Source organism: Pogonomyrmex barbatus, unplaced genomic scaffold (genome assembly GCF_055798465.1).
Source record: "Pogonomyrmex barbatus isolate J1 unplaced genomic scaffold, ASM5579846v1 scaffold2, whole genome shotgun sequence".
Taxonomy (NCBI): Eukaryota; Metazoa; Arthropoda; class Insecta; order Hymenoptera; family Formicidae; genus Pogonomyrmex; species Pogonomyrmex barbatus.
The window spans coordinates 6,296,238-6,316,146 of NW_028297116.1; the positions used below are offsets into that span (position 1 = coordinate 6,296,238).

General features: G+C 34.4%; 1 protein-coding gene across 8 annotated transcripts in view; it reads right to left on the reverse strand.

The window, feature by feature from the left end:
* Positions 1-19,021, reverse strand: part of Fife (regulating synaptic membrane exocytosis protein fife) — a 144,827-nt gene extending 125,806 nt beyond the window's left edge. For 3 of the 8 annotated variants that reach the window (XR_016139302.1, XM_089076990.1, XM_089076991.1), the window contains exon 1: positions 18,592-19,021. The gene's annotated coding sequence lies outside the window, so the exon portion shown is untranslated. The remainder of the gene's footprint in view (positions 1-18,591) is intronic. The other 5 variants (XR_016139303.1, XM_089076989.1, XM_011634017.3 and 2 more) reach the window with 3 other exon arrangements.
* Positions 19,022-19,909: the final 888 nt, after the last annotated feature.

The window sequence follows — 19,909 nt, forward strand, 5'->3', positions numbered from 1 at the left end:
CAAATATTATGGCATTTATTGATTCATTCAAAATTTCAGATATATTTATCATAAAAATATTTCTACATTACTAATAATTCTACATTACTAATAAATTATAGATTTAATTTTTAATGTTCATATAAAATATAAAAAATTTACATGGTACTGATAAATACAACACATAAAATTTTCATATATATTTTCATATATTTTCTACAAGCGATATAGTATAAGAATATGGCATTAAAATATAATGAAAAAAAGTGCGATTAGAATTTGAAATTTTTAGAAAAATTATTATTTAGAAAAATTATATTAATCTTTTATTCATTACAAGCAACCTGCCTACCTATTACGTAGGAAGAACGTCCGATTTTTTTTCGTTCTCGCTTAATTGAAAACCCGGATTGTCAATAAGTGAATTAGATTTAAAAATTGAGAACGCATCATGTAAATTCTTGTTCTAATTTGACTTGAGGATACGCAGCCTCCCAGCATTTATCTCAAAGAATGCGTGGGATTCTTTTATTTCTCTCGAAAATCGATCGAGGGTTCTCGGAATCCCATATATATATATATATATATATATATATATATATACATATATCATAGCATAATCTCGCGATGTAATCGAGAGAAAAAAGTGCGAGCACAGTTCTTTACATAAATGACATGAAGATTTCTCATTTGAGCGAATGGTCTGTCCTACAAGTGGCACATCATACGAAAATTTAATCCAACGAAAGCTAGAAGGACATTTCTACGATGCTTACTGCGATGTTCATATGTCTGAATTTTTTCAGAAAAATTAAAGCTAGAAGCAAAAATCTAAAAATTCTTTTAGTAGTTCTGGCGAAGTTTTTTTTCAGCAAAATGTGAATATCAAACAAGTGCTTGTTTGAACGTAAAAATTTTTTTATAACGTCGAATAAAATAACGAAATTGTCAATACAATTTATTTAAAAAAATTTTCTTTAATTATGTTTCGATGTAGTGAATGTATTTCAATCGGAGTTACTCGAATGATAAATTAAACCTTGACCTGAAATTTCAGTAAAGCAACATTTTGAGTGCGAGAGCAGAGTTCGTCTGCCGAACTGGTAGAAAAAAAAACTGTATAAATAATATTTCGTATACGAAAGGGCATTGCGTTACGGAATGGCATCGCGTGATCAGTTGGACCACTCCATATTTCACCTATCTGTTCTCCAGAGACGTACATACGTGGAATTGCAACTACAGGAGGACGATAAAAAAGAAGTATATAGCGTATAAACCATTTTATTTTTTTTATTGATGGTGTCGCGGCATGCCACGAAAGAGAAGCGGGGTTCAATTTGTCGGAGTTTTGGGGACAAACACGTAGCAACAATATCTCGTTACATTGCGCTTGGAACCTCGTTACAGTGACGCTGCTTCCTTTCCAGCAACAGATATTGAAAGCCCGCGGCTGCAATTTCAATTTGACACTCATGCGTTTGGCAGAATTGTATTAAATCCAAGATTTTAAGATTTTATTCTGAATTTTTATACGCGCGATTATATATATATATATATATATATATATATATATATATATATATATATGTTAAATTTTTATTACGCTTAATCACGTGTTATCTTGCATTTTATTAATAGCATATAAAATTATAAAATTTCAAAGGAAAATATATATAACTAAAATTGCTATAGTTCTAAACTTATTATAAAATATTTTTAGAATGTATCATCATAAAGAAAGAAACAGAAAATATAATTTATTTTATGATATTTAATATTTATATATCAACTTGGATTATTTTGGATTTAGAATTTAGATTTTAGATAAAAAGAGATGCTGAATATTTAAAATAATAAACATATACATTACTTAAAAAAATGTATAATCATATTGTACATAATTTTTTAAAGATAATTACTTACTACTTATGGTTTTATTGGAAATTTCAATGCTTTTTATCAATTTTACACTAAAATATAAAAAATACATACATATAAATACACTGCAAAAATTTTCTTGTCTCTTGCAACACATTTTTTCCCGATGAACAAATGTTCTTTTTCCAAAAAGGAAAGTCCATTTTCAGTTTTCAGAAAGTCCAGTTTCAAACAATATGTTACATGGAGAATCATATTTCACTGCGAGAAATTTCAAACATCGCTGTCTCATAAATCACGATGAGCGGCATTAAAAAAAAATCAGCTGTCCAGTTTCAGAAGTTACGGAATTTCGAAAGTATTGACACTGTAGTTCCCAGGTTGTGTTGCATCCATTACATGTCACTTACCATATACTTTGCCCTCGGAAGTCGTGTGTCCGACCCACGAGTCGCTGGCTGATATGCTCTAGACATTAAAGTGGAAGTACATCATGGGAAATTCAAGAACTCGCATCAAGTCGTTATCGATCTTGCCAACGCAGAATTTTGACAGTTTACAACACGATCGTATCTTCTAACCACTCATGCGAGTAACACAAGTGTTTAAAGCACAAGAATATTACGAGATAGCATGTAAAAAGAGCATTTAATATCAAAGTGTCAAGCATGATTTATCTTTCTCTGCTCTAAAAAAATAATAGAGCGTACCGTATATTTGAATTGTCCGTGGGTTCGATAAAGTGTCTGGAAGATAAATAAGCTTATATAAACGATCAAAATAATAAAAGATGGAGAGATTAAAGAAAAAACGGATAACAATTCCCTTATGACACTTATTTACGATAAAAGCTCTCACGAAGTATAAATCATTGTTCTCTTTATGTTTCCAACCATTTTTGCTCTTGTATTAATATTATCGTCGTCACGTCGGTGCAAAACCATACCTTTAAATCGTTGTGTTATCACAGCACACCAAAACTGCGGCACGTACGCGCGAATATAAAACCTATATTTACTCATATTTTAGTTTGGAGCACGCAGAGACACGCAATCACGACAAGAATCGCATTAATCGTCGGACCAACAACCCCCGCGAGATTTCTGTGGAGAAAAAAAGGGGGAAGACAAGGTAAGACGCGTGATTTTCTTAACCCTTAAATTATCATCGACAGCGGCACGCCACAACGCATTTTACGATCCGCAGATGAAATATGGCGCGCGGGAAGCCGCCCTCGTTCACGGAGGGTGGGAATCTCGATGGAGTCGTAAAGGGAAAAATACGTACGAAAGTGTGCGCGGGTACGCACGACCGGGTGCAGACCGTGATGTCCGATAATGTTATCGCGACATCCGTCGCGCGTATTTTATGGCGCGTGTTTCGCGTGGTTCGATCGCACTCACGTGATAACTCAGGTAAGCTCATTGAGAACTTTACGACGAAGCATTTTTCGCGATCTCGCGTGACTGCGACACTGCGCGAGTCACGATACGACGAGTCGGCTGCGCCCTCGAATTTACAGATATTTCGGTTGTTTAACGCCGACGAAAAAGTGCATCGACCGATAACGTCGACGAAATTGGTGACGCGATTGAAAAACTCGTGTAATTACGAGTTCGGTTACGTTTTCCCTCTCGCGACAATACAACAAATTTAAAATATTTAATAAACTCGGAATTAATTATTTGAATTAAATTATAAGCATCTTTTTTTCTTTTTTTTTTTTTTTTTAGATATCGTGAGATATCCTTTGTATGATATTTTAGATTTGTTCAGTCTGTATGTAAATTTGATACAGTGATATCTCATTACGTATTTCAACGTCGTAAATTTCACATCCGAACGCTGAAATTACAAGACAGTTTCAAATGTCAAATCGATACCAGCAAGAACCAAATTTATTTCCAGAGATATGAATTATATTATTACACGCTCTCTTGATAAATATACTTACCACAATCGTAGCAGCTTTTAATATTAAAATGATCGGACCATATTCAGGAGAGAGAAAGACGAGAGAGAGAGAGAGAGAGAGAGAGAGAGAGAGAGAGAAAGAGAGAGAGAGACCGCGGTGAATTATTCAGAGTCGAACGGTTTGTTTTCAATATTAAATATGCAGCGGGAATAACGGCTGGATATCACATAATGCAACGCGCGAGGAACCGATACTTGGTAGGTAACTTGTGGCGGTACCTCGAGCATCAAAGTCAGCTCAGTCACGAGCAACTTGGCGGGCAACTTCACTAATAACTTATGCGTGCGATGCGGAAACAAAGCAACACGTGTCGTGTTCATTCGAAGTTCGAGCATCGAGCTTTTCCAGAAAAATATTTATAAAAACTTGAAAGAGCACTATTGTCACACATCACTAAACTAATAATAATAATAAGTATAAATATATGTAATATATTAACTAAAAATATATTATAATAACTCATAACTCATCAATTTATTTGAAATAAATTTCCTCGTCGTATTTAATACGTAATCATTCATGAGCTCGTGTAATGTGATAATATTCCCTGCTTTAATACAATGTTGTTTTATGCAGCTCGATATTAGAATCGCTTTCAAGGTTCGCTGAAAGTACACAGGTGACACGTAACGAAGGCACATTTCCTCGATTGGAAGGAAAGTCTCTCCGGAACGACGAACAACTTCGGCGCGAGTCGAACGCGAGGCTGTGTCAGCGACTGAAGTAAAGAGGGAAAGAGGATTGAATTTCGCTCCCGCCTCGAAAGGGTGGTTTCGAGGTCGAGGGCTGTCGACCGACCCCAGCCGATCAATATAGCTACAGGTGTCCGAAAGTACCAGTACTAGTCGGTTTTTATTCTTGAAAAAGATGTCGGTGATATACGAGCGTTTGTACGATCTTTTACTTGAAACATTTCGTTAAATCCCCTCCCCCAAAATAATCCGATTATATAATTAATAAATTAGGAATTAATAATAATTATGTACATATTGTATGTATATATATAACTTTAACGATCGTAATTTTAATAATGGATTCTTTGATCGAACTATAATATTTTTTTCTAAAATGACATATTAAAATATGTAAAGTTTTTAATTTAACATTTGTAAAGGGTTTTTGAACAATTAATAGATTTAATTTGTTGAAGTCAAATTGAATGCAATAAAAGTTTGATCTTTTCTTAAGAATCATGTATCATATATTAAATATTGGCAAAAATATGAAAGTTTTGTAAGCTATTCTATTATTCTACTATTCTACTATTTTTTTCTGAGTATCAATGTAAAAGGTAAACACAATTCTTTTATGATTTAGAAAATTTTTAAACTTGTATTGATTTTTATAGAAAAAAACCATGTATTACAATATTAATATTAAAATTAAATGATATATTAAGAAACATATTATATTTTTTAAATTATTAAGTTAATATACATATAATTAATTATTTACATATTTTAATATGTTTAAATTATTTGATAATAATAATAATTCACAATTTTTAATATTAATATTAGTTTTAATATTAGTTCTTTGTTTCTTAATTTCAGGGAATATATGTTATTAAATGTTTTCATCAGAAATTAATTAGAAAAAATATTAATCACAAATATTTTCTGTTATGAAAAGTATTAAAAATCAAGTTATTTCTTTGTATATCATAATTTCTTTATGAGCTAAATATATTTATTGAATGTTCTAAGCAAGTATAAACATAAGATGTGTTCTTTTAATAATTTTTTATTATTATACGGTCAATATATCCTTAAATAAAATGATACACTTTTATACAATCTTAATTCTAAAATTAAGAAAATTAAGAAATGTTTAAAATATCATAATTATTATTGCAATGTTATTAACATATAAGCTGCATGCGTTATATTATTTTCCTCAGATAAGCAATGTAATGTAAAGTAAAAGCGAAGTAAGTGAATGAATTTCATGCTTGTTTATAGGTCGCTCTAGCTACAGGTGTTCGAAATTACGAGCACGTAAACTCATTGTATATCATATCATATGTGTTTTGCCTACTCATTTTATGTAGACTGGTATGAAGAGGATACATCCCAAATCGACAAAAAACAGCTAAAGGAAGTTTATTGCATTTCGATATTGACATTCGTGTTTCTAAAAAACTGTAATTTTTAATTTGTTGAAATATCATATTAAAACATATTATGGATAATTTGTCTCAATAATCAAGAATTTATCCTTTTTGTCATTATTAATTAAAACATTTAATCTCTATAAAAAATAAACATCAATTTGCTTAATTAAATAATTATGGACTTGAAATTATATCTGAAAATTATATATAAAAGTATGAAGGACGGGTTATGATCAGATATCAGCGTGATACGTATGGCAGCTAAAATTCTGAAGGACTTTCTGTTTAAACTATTTTACCCCATTTTTCTCTTACATGCTTCACTGTTTTTAATTTATATATTTATTGAATATTTAATTTTGATGATCTCGGTCTTTGGTTTCAGCAAATAGGAGATTGTATTCCTACAAGGATCATTGGAAGAGGCAAGATTGGGAGGTGGCAGTTTCTCATATCTTTATCCTTCAATAATCCAGAAAGGAGGGTTCTTTCATTCCTTTGTACTTTATGTAGAGAGGTGGTTTCAAAAGGCGTATCGTCTTACCAAACAACTACGCGCACTGAGTGCGACTTTTTCCCACCTTGAGACATTTTTCTCGAGAAGATGCAATAAACATGACACGGAACTCTTCTTCCATCAAACATGCTCGATCTTATGCGCATGACACTTGCGATAGACACACTTAACTGTGAGACACACTTACTCGGAAGAGAATTAGAAAATAAGAGTAATATTTTTAGTTCGTAGAAAAATTAAGTTATCCACATTTTTTCAGCCAATTTTTCACTTATATATTCACATTTTTATAAAAATATTTCTCTTAACTTTTGTAAACCTAATGATATAATGCGTACGTTTACATCTTTAACTTGAATAAATTGCTACTTAAGAAATTTACGGGTTAAATTCACGTGAAGATGCATTATCTACTCGCAAACATTTTAGAAGAGGATCTCCTGGCGGTAATTCGTTGAAAACTTTTCTTTGGTCGTCTTCCGCTCTCTGTGTGATTTAGGAGTACTAATAGTCACATAAATATCATTTCCTAAGTTGACGGGGAGAGGGGGAAGGAGAAGGATAGATAACGTTCTCTAAACGAGCCACTATGAGATTTAGCGAGATTTAGGTCGACCATTCTCTCTGTACTCGACAACCGATGGCGGCATAAATGTGGCCAATTTACAATTGAACATGTAATCGCACGTTGTATTGTAATTGATCAACAGCACGCCGATAACGGCACGTCGATTCATTTTCGGAGATGAGGTTCGTCGTCTCTCACATATCGATCGACACTCCGAGAGGAATAAGTAATCATCATGCACCTTGAAATGCGAAACTGGAACACTCGCCGGCCTTGTTGCATCCTATGAGAAACAATGTTGACAATAATCGCACCACGTTAAAGTAGATCCACTATATCGCTAAAATAGTGTTAATAATTGCAAAGCCGTTATTATTCACAGAAGCTCACGTTATGCATACAACGTGATGATATTAATGCTCGCAATTACACATTTTATTCGGAATATTGTACTATTAAAACGCGATGATTTTTCGGCGAAAAATTAAGGTATTTATTTTACACGTGTTTTTAAATTTATTTTGCATTATTATATGTATATGTTGAAAAAAATTCATAGAAATATATTGCGTTGATTAAATTCAGAACAATTTTAGGTAAAAAAATTAAAATAAAAAACGAAAAAAGTTTAGTTTTTCAAGTTAATAAAATCGAGTCTATATACACAGTCTATACACTAATGCATTTGTGAAATATGCGATAATTCGTACTGAAAAGTGGCAAACTTATGCGTAACGAATAAACTCTGATAAGAATGGCTATTAGAAAAAAATGTCAACAAAACGTTTATTTTCATCGCGTATTCCGATTTTATACGGAATATCGTGCTCTTATTTTTAACACGTTATCAAGGCTATTGTTTACTCTTCTTTTAAGCATTTCGTTTTCATGCTCGCGAGAAGCGCAAACCACAGCCACTTGTTTCTTCTCGTTTCATTTGCTATCGGTTTTAATGTCACGCGCAATAAACGCCCGGTGTCGCAGTAATTGCATTTTTATTCGATTTAATCCTGGCTTCTGACGCGTAATTGACGTTCTTAGAACCGACTTGTGGCGAACAGCGGAGCGAGGATGAATGCGCAGAGGGAAGAAAGAGAAGAAAACGCGCGATCGCGTATGTCCCGGATCGGGAAACTGGGTCAACCGTTGACCCTCTTGCGGTAAATAACCAGGACGATGCACACCCAGCACGAAAATTACCTGTGGTAATTTTCAGGGATGGCCTAACGAACGACAAGTGCGAAATCACAAATCACAATTTCTGCGAATTTAATAAAGAATTCGAGGCGAAGTCAATTCAACGCTATGCATAACGTAAAATAAACTAGTCGAGTATTAAAAAAAAAAGTATATAATTTTGCTTTCGAGTAGTGAGAGTTATAATTTTTAGATGCTAACATTAATATGAGATAAAAAAGAAACATACATATTTTATTTTATAAAAGCTGATCATATTTAAATAACATTTAAATAAGAATAAAAAAATTACAGGATTTACTTAATTTATCTATAGTAATATTTAATTTACCTATAATATAATTTTTACAATAATTTGAATTTGATAGTTTTAATATCTTTGAAAAGTTATAAAACATTCAAACAAACAATATTGTCGGTTCTAAAATTTAAAATATTTAAATTACTTTATACTGAAATCTATATTAAATTGTATATTAAAAATTATATATATATATATATATATAATTATATACTTAAAAATTATATATATATATATATATATATATATATATATAATTATATATTCGTTGAATATAATATAATATAATATAATATAATATTATATATATATATAATATTATATTATATTATATTCAACGAATCATGCGATAACGGTATAAAAATTTATATTAACTCGTTCGTTTTAGCTTTTACTTCTAACATTATGACGACGCGAGTTACATGATCCCATCGGGCACCAAATGCCAGAGATCGAAACTCGCGATGCCGCACGATAATTTACATAGAATTAATTCGGGAATATCGTGGATCAACGCGACAGTAATAGTGCCAGAGCTCGCCGGAGCGTTTGCCGCTTTTCCCACGACCTCATAAATTTACCATGTACAGTTAAGCTGAGGAAATCTACGAGTTTAAGATATTCGGCGGGAGACAAAGATTTGCCCGACCACTCGACAATACGTTTTATAGCGACGGATGATAAATCGCGGCTGTTCTCTTATATAAAAGCTGCAAACCCGCTATTCGTACTCTGCACGCTTGCTTGATCTGTTAATACCATAAATCTCATACAAACTAGGATGATTCTCTATTTAAGGATGAATATTAAAGATACTTATATAAACATAAAATACTGTACTTGAATTAACCGTAGAATTAACTAGTAGTTTAAGAATCATAATCCAAGCTTTTTTTCATTCGATAACGAGACTTCTCTCGTCTGTGCAATATATCTGTAGCAATACTTTTTCTTCTCTTTTTTTATCGTATCTGAATAAATAATTTCGGTTCTTTCGGAATCAACTTTTCAATGCGGCATTCCTTTCAGGATCAATATGCGATTATAAATAGTGTAATCCAAAAAAAATCAATTTCGCTTAACATAATTTTGACAAGAATTCAGAAATATATGACGAATACTTCTTTTCATTATATGGATCAAATATGTGTGATTTACTCATTTTATATATTATTTTTCAGAAAATTACAGGTTACAATTAATCAAAGATGTAATGTAATTTACGTTAATTATATAATTTATATAATTTAAATTAATTAATTATATCTTTAGAAAGGATGTTGATTCGAATTTATGCACTTTGTTACATTAATTATTAACATTTGAATAATTCTATACTTTTTTTATTTGTAAATTTAATTCGAATATATTAAATTTATCGAGTATTATAACGGAGAACTTTATGTTAATCCAGAATTTCAATGATACTTAATTCAATAAGCGTTCAAAGTAGTATTTATTACATCATTTAGTTTTGCGTTTCTAGATATAATCCGATTAAAACGTAATCAATTTCGTCCACCAAGAACGAAGTGATGATTGAAAAAATGCGCATGACAGACCTAACATGGAAGATGAATCCTCGACGGCAAAAATTGAACGAATAAAATCGGAGAGCGAAAGCTAAATCTGTATTCAACGTGTAAATTTGGCAGCAAATTTGGTAGCGAAGCATGAAAGTCTAATGGCTGTTTAAGAGACGTGCTGCGTACGTCATTAGCCGCGATACAAATCCGAGGTTTACTTATTCATGGCACTCATTCGCTCCTCGGTTACGAGAAACGTTAACTCAAGCTACGAGGGCGACCTCATTAAACTGCAAACGCACGCGATTACGATTTGTCTCGCATCTATCAGATTCCTTTGAGCAAGTTATCTTAAAAAAGTTAAATTACTCCGCGACACGGCAACCGGTACAATCTCGAAAGAGGATTGCGAACGCCGGGTCATTAATTATGTACTGTATCTGCGTTGGTTTTTCGTCAAGATGTAAATTACATCCTCCGCGTAAGAAGAAAAGAAACAAAAAACGTACATTTTACATTAGATTTTATGAATTTTTTTTTTTTTTTTTTTTTTTGAAACAGATAATTCCCATATTCATGCATTTCGACAGGGAAGAAAAAAGTTACAGAATCTTAAAACGCAATAATGATTCGTGCAAGATGTGGGATCAGACTTGCAAATTGCTCAATTTAAGAAGGAATGTTCAGAGAGAAATGGGAAATATCGTTGCTTCACAAAAAAAGATTTTCAATATAATTTCTTTATTTATTTATTTATTTATTTATTTGGGAAGAATGTTATGTTTCAAAATTAAGTTGCCGCTATTCCAATTGTACTTTCTGCATTGTAATTGTATCAAATAATAGTCGTATCGTATCATCAATCATATGTGCGTAATATTTGGCCGGATGGTACTACAATTTCTCTCGCTGAACATTATTATTTATTAATCTTCATTAGTAGCGGATATAAAGCGCGCGCGAGCGCGCGCGCGGCACAAAGCAATTACACTGTGTGAAACGCGAGGGCGTAATAAACAACGACGGCGTAAAAATCGATGTGAGGGCACTTCGCCCGTTCGTCAAATATCGCTATACGAACCAATATTCGCTTCCCATAAAAGAGGATCATCCCCTGTTTTTTTATTCGCCGACGCAGTATACGTGCGATATCTCGCTTTTCAAGTAGCATTTCGAGTATTAAAGCGCATATAAACCAATTACGAAATCATGATTGCACCAATTGTTGCCGATGGGACATGCGCGACAAAAATTCGATTTAGTACAGAAACCTGTCCTTCAGCCTTCGCAATATCGGCTCTCGGCTATTATTAAACATCTCGTAATATTTTTCATTTCTGTTCTTTTCCTTCCTAGATGACTGCCTCTCTCAAAATAATTCATTAGTACAGATAAATATTATAGCGTGCGTATGTTGATGAAAAAAATGAAGAACGAGTGACGCCGATATTTAAAACGTTTCAACAGAGAAATCAAACAAATGACATGATAAATCCGAGTTAACCATCACGAAACAATTTTCGCGATAGCGAAAATGCACGGGGGTTTACGAGATAGTTTCGCAAACGAGACTGCGTATAAAACTTTCGAATTAACTCTTTGATTGTACTTTTGCATTATAGTGACGTTACGCGCGGTACTCTATCCGTTTTATACACGACATAAAACCGCACAATCCCATCGTAAGCCGGAACGTGGCAGCTCGATGACATACGATAAAAAGGGAATTTCGAGACGTGCAGTTGACACACTTTCTTTGTAGGATAATCGCTGAAGCGTTCCGGGGATAGGCATGCAAATCAATACACGTATTTCCATCTTCATTCGACATATACAAACTTTTCCGATATATAATATCTCTATATCTGTGTCTTATACATTTGATATGTCGTTAGAATATTCACATTGAAGCACTTTGAGTTATTTTAGAATAAATTTATTTGCTAGAAATTAAATGTGTTGAGAGAAAATCCGTAGTGACACACCAAGTTCCAAATTAATTTCTGTACGTTTGTAAACTTGAACAGTTTTAAACTTCAAGAACTTTAAACGCTTGAATAAATAACATGAAACTCGATTCCCTTTTTACAATTAAGATTAATTTTGAAACAATTTTCAAAAAGTTACAGTAAAGAGAAGTATTAAATAACGAATTAGAAGGCGTCTCGGATAAGAAATAATCAGCAAAATTACAAGAGATACGTTGAGGGAATATAACATGTGAATTTAATCAAATAATTATTGATCTAAATTGTCTTATGATGTTTAGATTTTGTCTTGGGACAAGACTATGTGGTTTACGAGTTTATGGTGTCTAAAATTGATGACTAAAATTAAGATATATTGATAGATATTCCTGTAGTTATGTTAAAAACTGTTTGTGTGATATAAAAAAATAAATAAACGTTGCTGCTTTTACTATAAGCTCATTGCAAGTGCAATGAGCTATCAAACTTTTCTCAACATCCTGATGTTATTCTGATTTAAGAACATATTTTTAATTAACTCCCTTTAATTAACGTATTTTCTCGCGAGATATAAATTTTTCTTATTTAAAAAATGCATTATAATGATCTTGCATTATAGTGCATAAACCTACGCTAAAGCGGAAAGATAATGTAATCACTATCGTTATCGTCCACCCACAGAGAAAATCATATATAATGCAAACTTTATTATCACAGCTTTATTACACGTAAAATTCCTTGTTATCCCTGACAACGTTAATTAACTCCCACACACAATCAAAACTTATATTTTGCTCAAAAGGACAACAATAACTGTACGCATCAGCCCACGAAGAAGACACGAGAAATGAAGATCGGAGATGCTTGAATTTTTCATGTGTTCGTTCACCACGAGAGATAAAGTGACGGAGGAACAAAAGGGTACAGGGGCCAGAGTGGTCGTGTGTGGTTTATTAAGGGTAAGACGAGCGGCACGAACACACTACTCGTTTCTCGCAATATCCATCGCGATGCTTTCAGAAGAATTGCGTGAGACAATGCCTCTCCAGAGTGATCGCGAAATTCTACGGAATGAAAACGAGACGAAAAGTATAGTAGTACGCATTAGGCATTGGCGTGCGTCATTTCCCTCTTTTGTATGCCAACGCGCCGCGAATGCTCGTCGAAAGAGAAATGAACGAAATTGAACGACGAACGAGAGGGCGAAAGCGACACAGGGCGAAAAACTGCGTGCCAGCTTTTAACGTTGACGCAACTCAAATTAATTCGCGCTCTCGAAGCTCCGAACGTGAGTCTTTTGACAAACCCGATTAAGTCTTTCAACATCTCGTGCCCTGCACGCGATAACTGATTGAAACGCGATCTAATTTCTTAATATATACATCCTTGAAGAGGAGAGTGTCGAGAACTGGCTGGGCTTCGCGGAATTTTCCGATGCGTACAGTAGTTTATAGATAGGAGCACGTATTTGGGATAAATCTTATTGTAATTTGATTTGTAGCGTACACAAAACGTGTTCGTTCCAAACTCGGCGGATCCTCTAGGCAGTTATGCTAGTTGCGATCGGAATCCGTGCGTGGAATAAATTTTCTTATTGATCTTATTTTATTCCGTTGCTTTTAGTGAATAAATGCGGAACCGAGACGTGCGGATTCGCCAGTGATATTTTAGAATAGTAAGAGATTTATGGAACGATATATTTTATCCTCTTATATAATGATTTCTTTTTTTTTTTTTTTATTTATCTTTTCATTTTTTTTTTTTTTATTTATCTTTTTATGTTGAGTTGACTGAATTCTGTAAATTCTTTAAAAAGCACTCAATTAAGCTTTGAATTACTTCATACAATAGGTGTATACAAAAAATGTATAAAGACCCTTTAATTTTTAATTTAGAGTTGTAAATAAAGTGTAAATAAAGCAGCAAAATATTATTTAGGAGAAATTCAGATTAAATATAAACTGAAAAGTATCAATTTATTTTAATTTTTTAGAATTAAAAATCGAGCTACTATTATATGTCTTTTAAATCGACTAACTAAATATGTTATATGGTAAATTAATGAAACCGAAATGACAATCATGTCGAATTATTGCCATTCATTTTGGAAGCAATGTACGTGAAAATTAATTACATTTTGGACGACGACCAACTCTAACCTTCTTTTTTTCAAAAAAGCTTAATCAGTGCATTCAAGGTGAGACTCGCGGCATTATTTACTGTTTAACTAGTTTTACATAAATCATACTATTCTTTCTAGCTCTTTAGAAACACGCTTGAGCATTATCATTGTTGCGGCTTTAAAGATGATTCAATCGCTGTGCCATGCGAGTCATTGAGTTTCCTCGCGCACAGCCGTTTCTTTGAAAGATTTTTCATGGAAAAGAACACAGGAGCAAAAGTGAATAATATGTAATGTATTTTTAAATTATGAATTTATTTTTTAACAGCGTACACTTGTAAATGCCGCTTCAACCTAAACCAAACTGTTTTCATTCGATTTCTTTTCTACGCATGCTTCATATTATTATACAAATATTACATTTATACAATTTTTCATAAATGTCTACAGTGCAATATTGAAAAATATGGATATTATAAAATTCAATTTCTCGCTTCTCCATCTTTAAAAATCCGCTATTTCTGTCCGTTCTGTCCGTATCTGTTTGATATCGACGCGAGCGAAGAAATTTTTATGGCTGGAGCACAAATACAAGTCCGTCCAATTTCTGAAGTTACAGGGAAAAATTACAAAGAAGTTTTACAAGAGCTCAATATTTCCGCCGCACGCCCGGAGCAACGCGCGGATTCGAGATTTTTTTTTTTTTTTTTTTTTTTTGTTGGAACTCGTGCATGCGAACGCGCGTTCGCCATAAATAAGAAAGCTCGCGCTCTTCTCGAATAAGTCGTATGTCGACATTTCGTTTCCGGACAGTAATAGCGCCCGATGGGAATCTAGAAAGTGACAGGAAATATTTCGATCCTTTATTCTCGCGCTGACGCGCCAAAGGTGCCATACTCGGATTTGCTATTTGGGTCGATGGGAAAATTCCATAAGGCCCGTAAAGTTGCAAACCCCACGGGAGATGGGGGAGAAACGCGAACTCGCGAGATTGTTCGAATCGCGATCCGGAAGCCGAAATTTGCGAAATGAGAAAAGGCGCGCCGCGGAAACATTACTTTTGCGAGGATACACGCGCCTGCCTCGTGTTGGCATCTCGCCAACGGCTGCGCTCTGTGTGTTACGTTAGATTTATTGGTTCTCGATGGCTGGTGTGCAAAACAGTGGCCACGTTAACGGTGGCTTATTGAAGTCTATTGACTTAGCAATAACGAAACCGCCGCTTCAAAAATTCGGTCACGATGGCTATACAACTTTTATTTCAACAGCTTAGCAGCTGCTCAACATTTTTAATTAATTTTGTTTCGAAATTAAAGGATTAATATCAGCTGTACAAGATAATATAAATCCAATTGACAATAATTAGATAGCGTTATCTATAAGAATATATCATATTAATTATTTCTCATATTTCGAATATATCACGCAGTTTATATATCGATTAATTTATTATTTTTCTGACCATTTAGGAATGAAAAAAATGCAGAATTTGAAGTTATACGAATTAAATGTGCGAGGAGAAAAAGACTCTAACTTTTACCGCAAACACAAGCTCAACCTCGGCCATTATTCAACAATCGCGAAATGCGGTTTCGTTGATTTTTTTTTTTTTTTTTTTAAATTCACCGACGATCATTTTCACACGGTGCGTGGTAACTGACGTTTTAATTAAACTTGCGGAAACATCATTTTTCGTCGAAAACTGAGCGTTAATAAAATTTCACGTGCGTTTTACAGTTGCAATATCAAGTTATCCATATTACTTAAACTGTTCGGATTAAAGTAAGAGAATTTTAAATGAATCTTTTCGGATATTATCTTATAAATAAGTGAACCGGATATTATCTGAAAGATATAAATTATTATAATAATGTCGTGGGAGTTTATCGAGTCGGAAATAATGTTGCGAGTATCGAAGTATATTTAGACAAACATCGAATTGTATCGAAGTATATTTCCTTGACTTCCTATCAAGTTTGCCTCATTCAGTGATAAAATAACGAAATTCTCATTCTCGAAAAATAACTGATCGCAAAAAGCGCAAGAAGAGCGAAATCGTTACCTCAGTTAACGCGTAAATATAATTGGAAGACAATAAATTATAATAATACTATCATTATTATATAATCTCGTGTGCATCGTGTAAGTTAGATGATATTCTTTGTATTCAGGCCGTAAGTTCATACAAGCTTGCATAAAGAAGTTCCGCTTGTTATATCGTCACGATAAGGACAAAAGTGTCGTAATAGGATATCGCGGGAAACAAGAAAAGTTTTATAGAGCTATAGAAGGCTTAAGAACATAAAGCCCTAAGATCTTGTAAGCTCACATGACTAAAAAAAAAGAGAATCGCAAATATGTAATTGTATATAAAATATAATTGAGGGGATGGCTAAAATAAAGATGCAATTCTACTTAGGCCCTTTTTCCAGAGATTAGCGTAAGGAAACTGATGTTATATTGGTTATATGAACGTGTTTTCATTGTTCTGTGATAGCGAAAACAATATGATTTATAGAAAAAAGAAAATAGGAAAACATTTGTTTTACGTAATAAAAAAGTAGCAAGTTATTTTAATTTTTCTCAAAATCAAGATTTTATAATTATAAGCCCTTATTTCATCCATCTCCTCAATTGTAGTAAAATGTAGTAAATCTAATTTAATATTGAAATATGGATTTCTCATATTGCGAGAAACATATAAAATAATTATTTCCATAATTATTTTGTAAAATAATTATGGTGAAAATACATTCCTTTTAACATTTAACAATAACAAACAAATTGTAATCAAACACGCATATTTGAACGACATTTCTATTACATTAATACAAAATGTATGCGACGATGTTTAATGCAAAACAAGATTATATTTGCAAGATTTCCATTCAAAAGACGTAACACTCGTGTTCAAGCTAATTGCATAAACCGCCTTACACTCACGAAACATCACGACCACTGGTCTCAATAGACCTAACTTCGGATTTGGTAGCACCAACCTGTTACTCAAATGCGCTTAGAGGCTCCCAATTTACAGGAAGATTAACGGCTTACATCAAGCGAACTCGATCGTACGTCATTAAGAACGGCGTAAAATACGCAGCGCGACGCAAACGGAACGGCGTGATTCCAGCTGAAGGACGACTGGCATTGAACTCCGAATTCAATTCTGCCTCCCTTGTTACGTGTGTAACTTAATTACGTATCGTATACTCGCACTCGGCGAAGACTGACACGAAACAAATCTCCGCTCTGATCTACAACCGAGGCAACCTGTTACTTAGCACGGAACTCGCCAACTTATATCAAGTTGGCGCGGCGCGAAAACCACCAAGCATCATCCATCGCTCGTCATCTATCACCTCATTAACCATTCCAGAAAGCAAACAACTGCATTTCGCAGTAAATCGATCGTTATCGAACATTGGTGACCGCAAAGCACGGAATAATTGCGATTTACTGCCGTCAATCTGTTACTTGGTCGCGATTTATTAGAATAACATCGCTGAAAACACCCCACTGAAAACACATTTGCAAAATTTATCTTTTCGATTTTATTTATCTTCTCTAAATTCTGTGTTTCTATGAGGCGTAGATTGCGTGTCATAAAATTACGGAGAATTATCAAAAAGTGCTTTCCAGTTCCCCTTAGTCTTTCGTTATAGATAAAAATCTTATCTCACAGAATTAATATTAAAAGGATAAATTTATAGGTAACGTGACTTTTATTATAATGTTTAAGAACGACGTTCATTATAATACGCAGCACGTAAAATTTGAATATATTATTTCTTTTTTTGGAATATATTATAAACCACCTAAGAAATTATACGACATCGTCAAAATTAATCGTCAAAGTTAAAATATTAAAATTATTTTAGACAAATAATGGAATTCTTTGATTGGGGTTTGGCAGCAGCTGGCAGCTAACTTCCTCCAGAACCAATTCTCGCCATTGTCACTGCTCTCAAAGATATTTTCTGATTTGATTGAATCTGAACCTACACTATTGTAGCAAGTTATAACAAGTTCACACCTGAATATTGATTACCGAAAGTGCTACGTGCCTCGCCACCTTTATACAGATTATGCATTATCTTTCGGATCATTCTCATATTCTCCTGGACGCGTCTGACACTATCTTATCATGGTTTGTAATCAATTAACATATGTGAAAAATAATGAAATAAAGTATGAGTTTGAGCAAGATCTTGCTCTTGCAAGATTTTCGACACTATCGCATGCATATGTCACGTTTCATTACTTCAAAACATATTCTCAACTAGATTTTTGATTCTCTAACGGTTTCGTATCTAAAAATCAAGTGGCAAAAGCAGTATGACGGTAGTTAAAGCTCCGCTCTGTACACGAGCGCACATATCCCGCACCTTTGCGCAGGATCGATCGCGATCGCTCGCTTCTAAAGACGTTGCTACAACACCAACCTGTTACTTGTCGGCTGCAGCGCGAGCCTTCCAAGAAGGGGGTAGGGGGGTGCGTGTGCGACCCCTCGAGCGCGCTCTTCGGCCCCCTTTCGCACGGATGCACGTGCTCTCCGGTATTGTCTTGGCACGTCCACTTTTACGACGCTCGAAAGAACACCGGCCCCCGACAGACGTGTGCGCCGGCGGCGTGTGCCCGGGAGGGATGGGGAGAAAGACGAAACCGACGTCCTGAACGAGCGGTGTCAAGTCTCAACTTGCGTGCAGAGGAAAAAAAAAAGAGACAAATTACCGCGACATCTCAACGTAACGACCGTATCGTCGGGCAGGCAGCCCGGCTTGCACTGCCCGGGTCTGCCGTTTCTCCCACCGAAGGACCGCCACCACTACCTCGCTCCCCGTGTACTTTCCTCCCTCTTTCCCACCTTCCTGTCAGTATTCCTGCCGCGACAACCCCCTGTACCAGCTACGTTCTACAGCGAACGAACGCGTCCTCCCCCGAAAAAGCTCACCTCTCAACCCCACCTAATACCGCTACGTCCGCTTACCCCTTCATGCCCCTCGTCCCGAAGCCTCTCGACGAGCAGCTCAGGGCGCAAGCTCGTGCCCCTTATCCTCTCGGAGAGTTAGGGGCAAGAAGCCTTCGCCTCACCGGCCGATATAGGACAAGACGAAGACACTACCGAGAACAAGCGTGCGTCGTCGGTGCGTACGTCGATCTCGACTACTGCGTAATTGAAGTCTTGAGGGAGGTCGTATATCAGGTCGATCTGACTCCGTAGTGAATGGATATGATGTTCCCTGTCAGCTCAATGGAAAGCACGCAGGAAAAGAAGTCGACACTTTCGCACAAGAGGGAAAAAAAGGAAAAGAGACAATAAAAGACAAATCTCTTTATATACCCAATCTTAAATATGCATTATCCCCAAAGTGAATTCTCAAAGTTTCTAATATTTCTCGCGCTTGGATTTTCTTCGTGGTAATAAATACTTTGATATGACAAATTTAAATCTGGTAGCATATGTTACACATAGATATATCTTTTTTTGATATAACAAACGGTTTTTTTTTTTTTTAATGTAAAATACATTAAATGTAATTCTATCGTAAAGTTGCTAATTTTATTTCTTATTATTATCTTTTATTAACGTAGGCTTTTACGTAATTTAAATTAGATTTATCTTTCAACAGAGAATGTTTCGCGCACTCGCGTATTCGCAACCGTAGCACCGATTTTAAACGCTTAATACGCAGATGTTCAGCAGCTGAAAGATGAGTGAGAAATAGATGGAGAATATAAATCTGCGTTATCCACTTAATC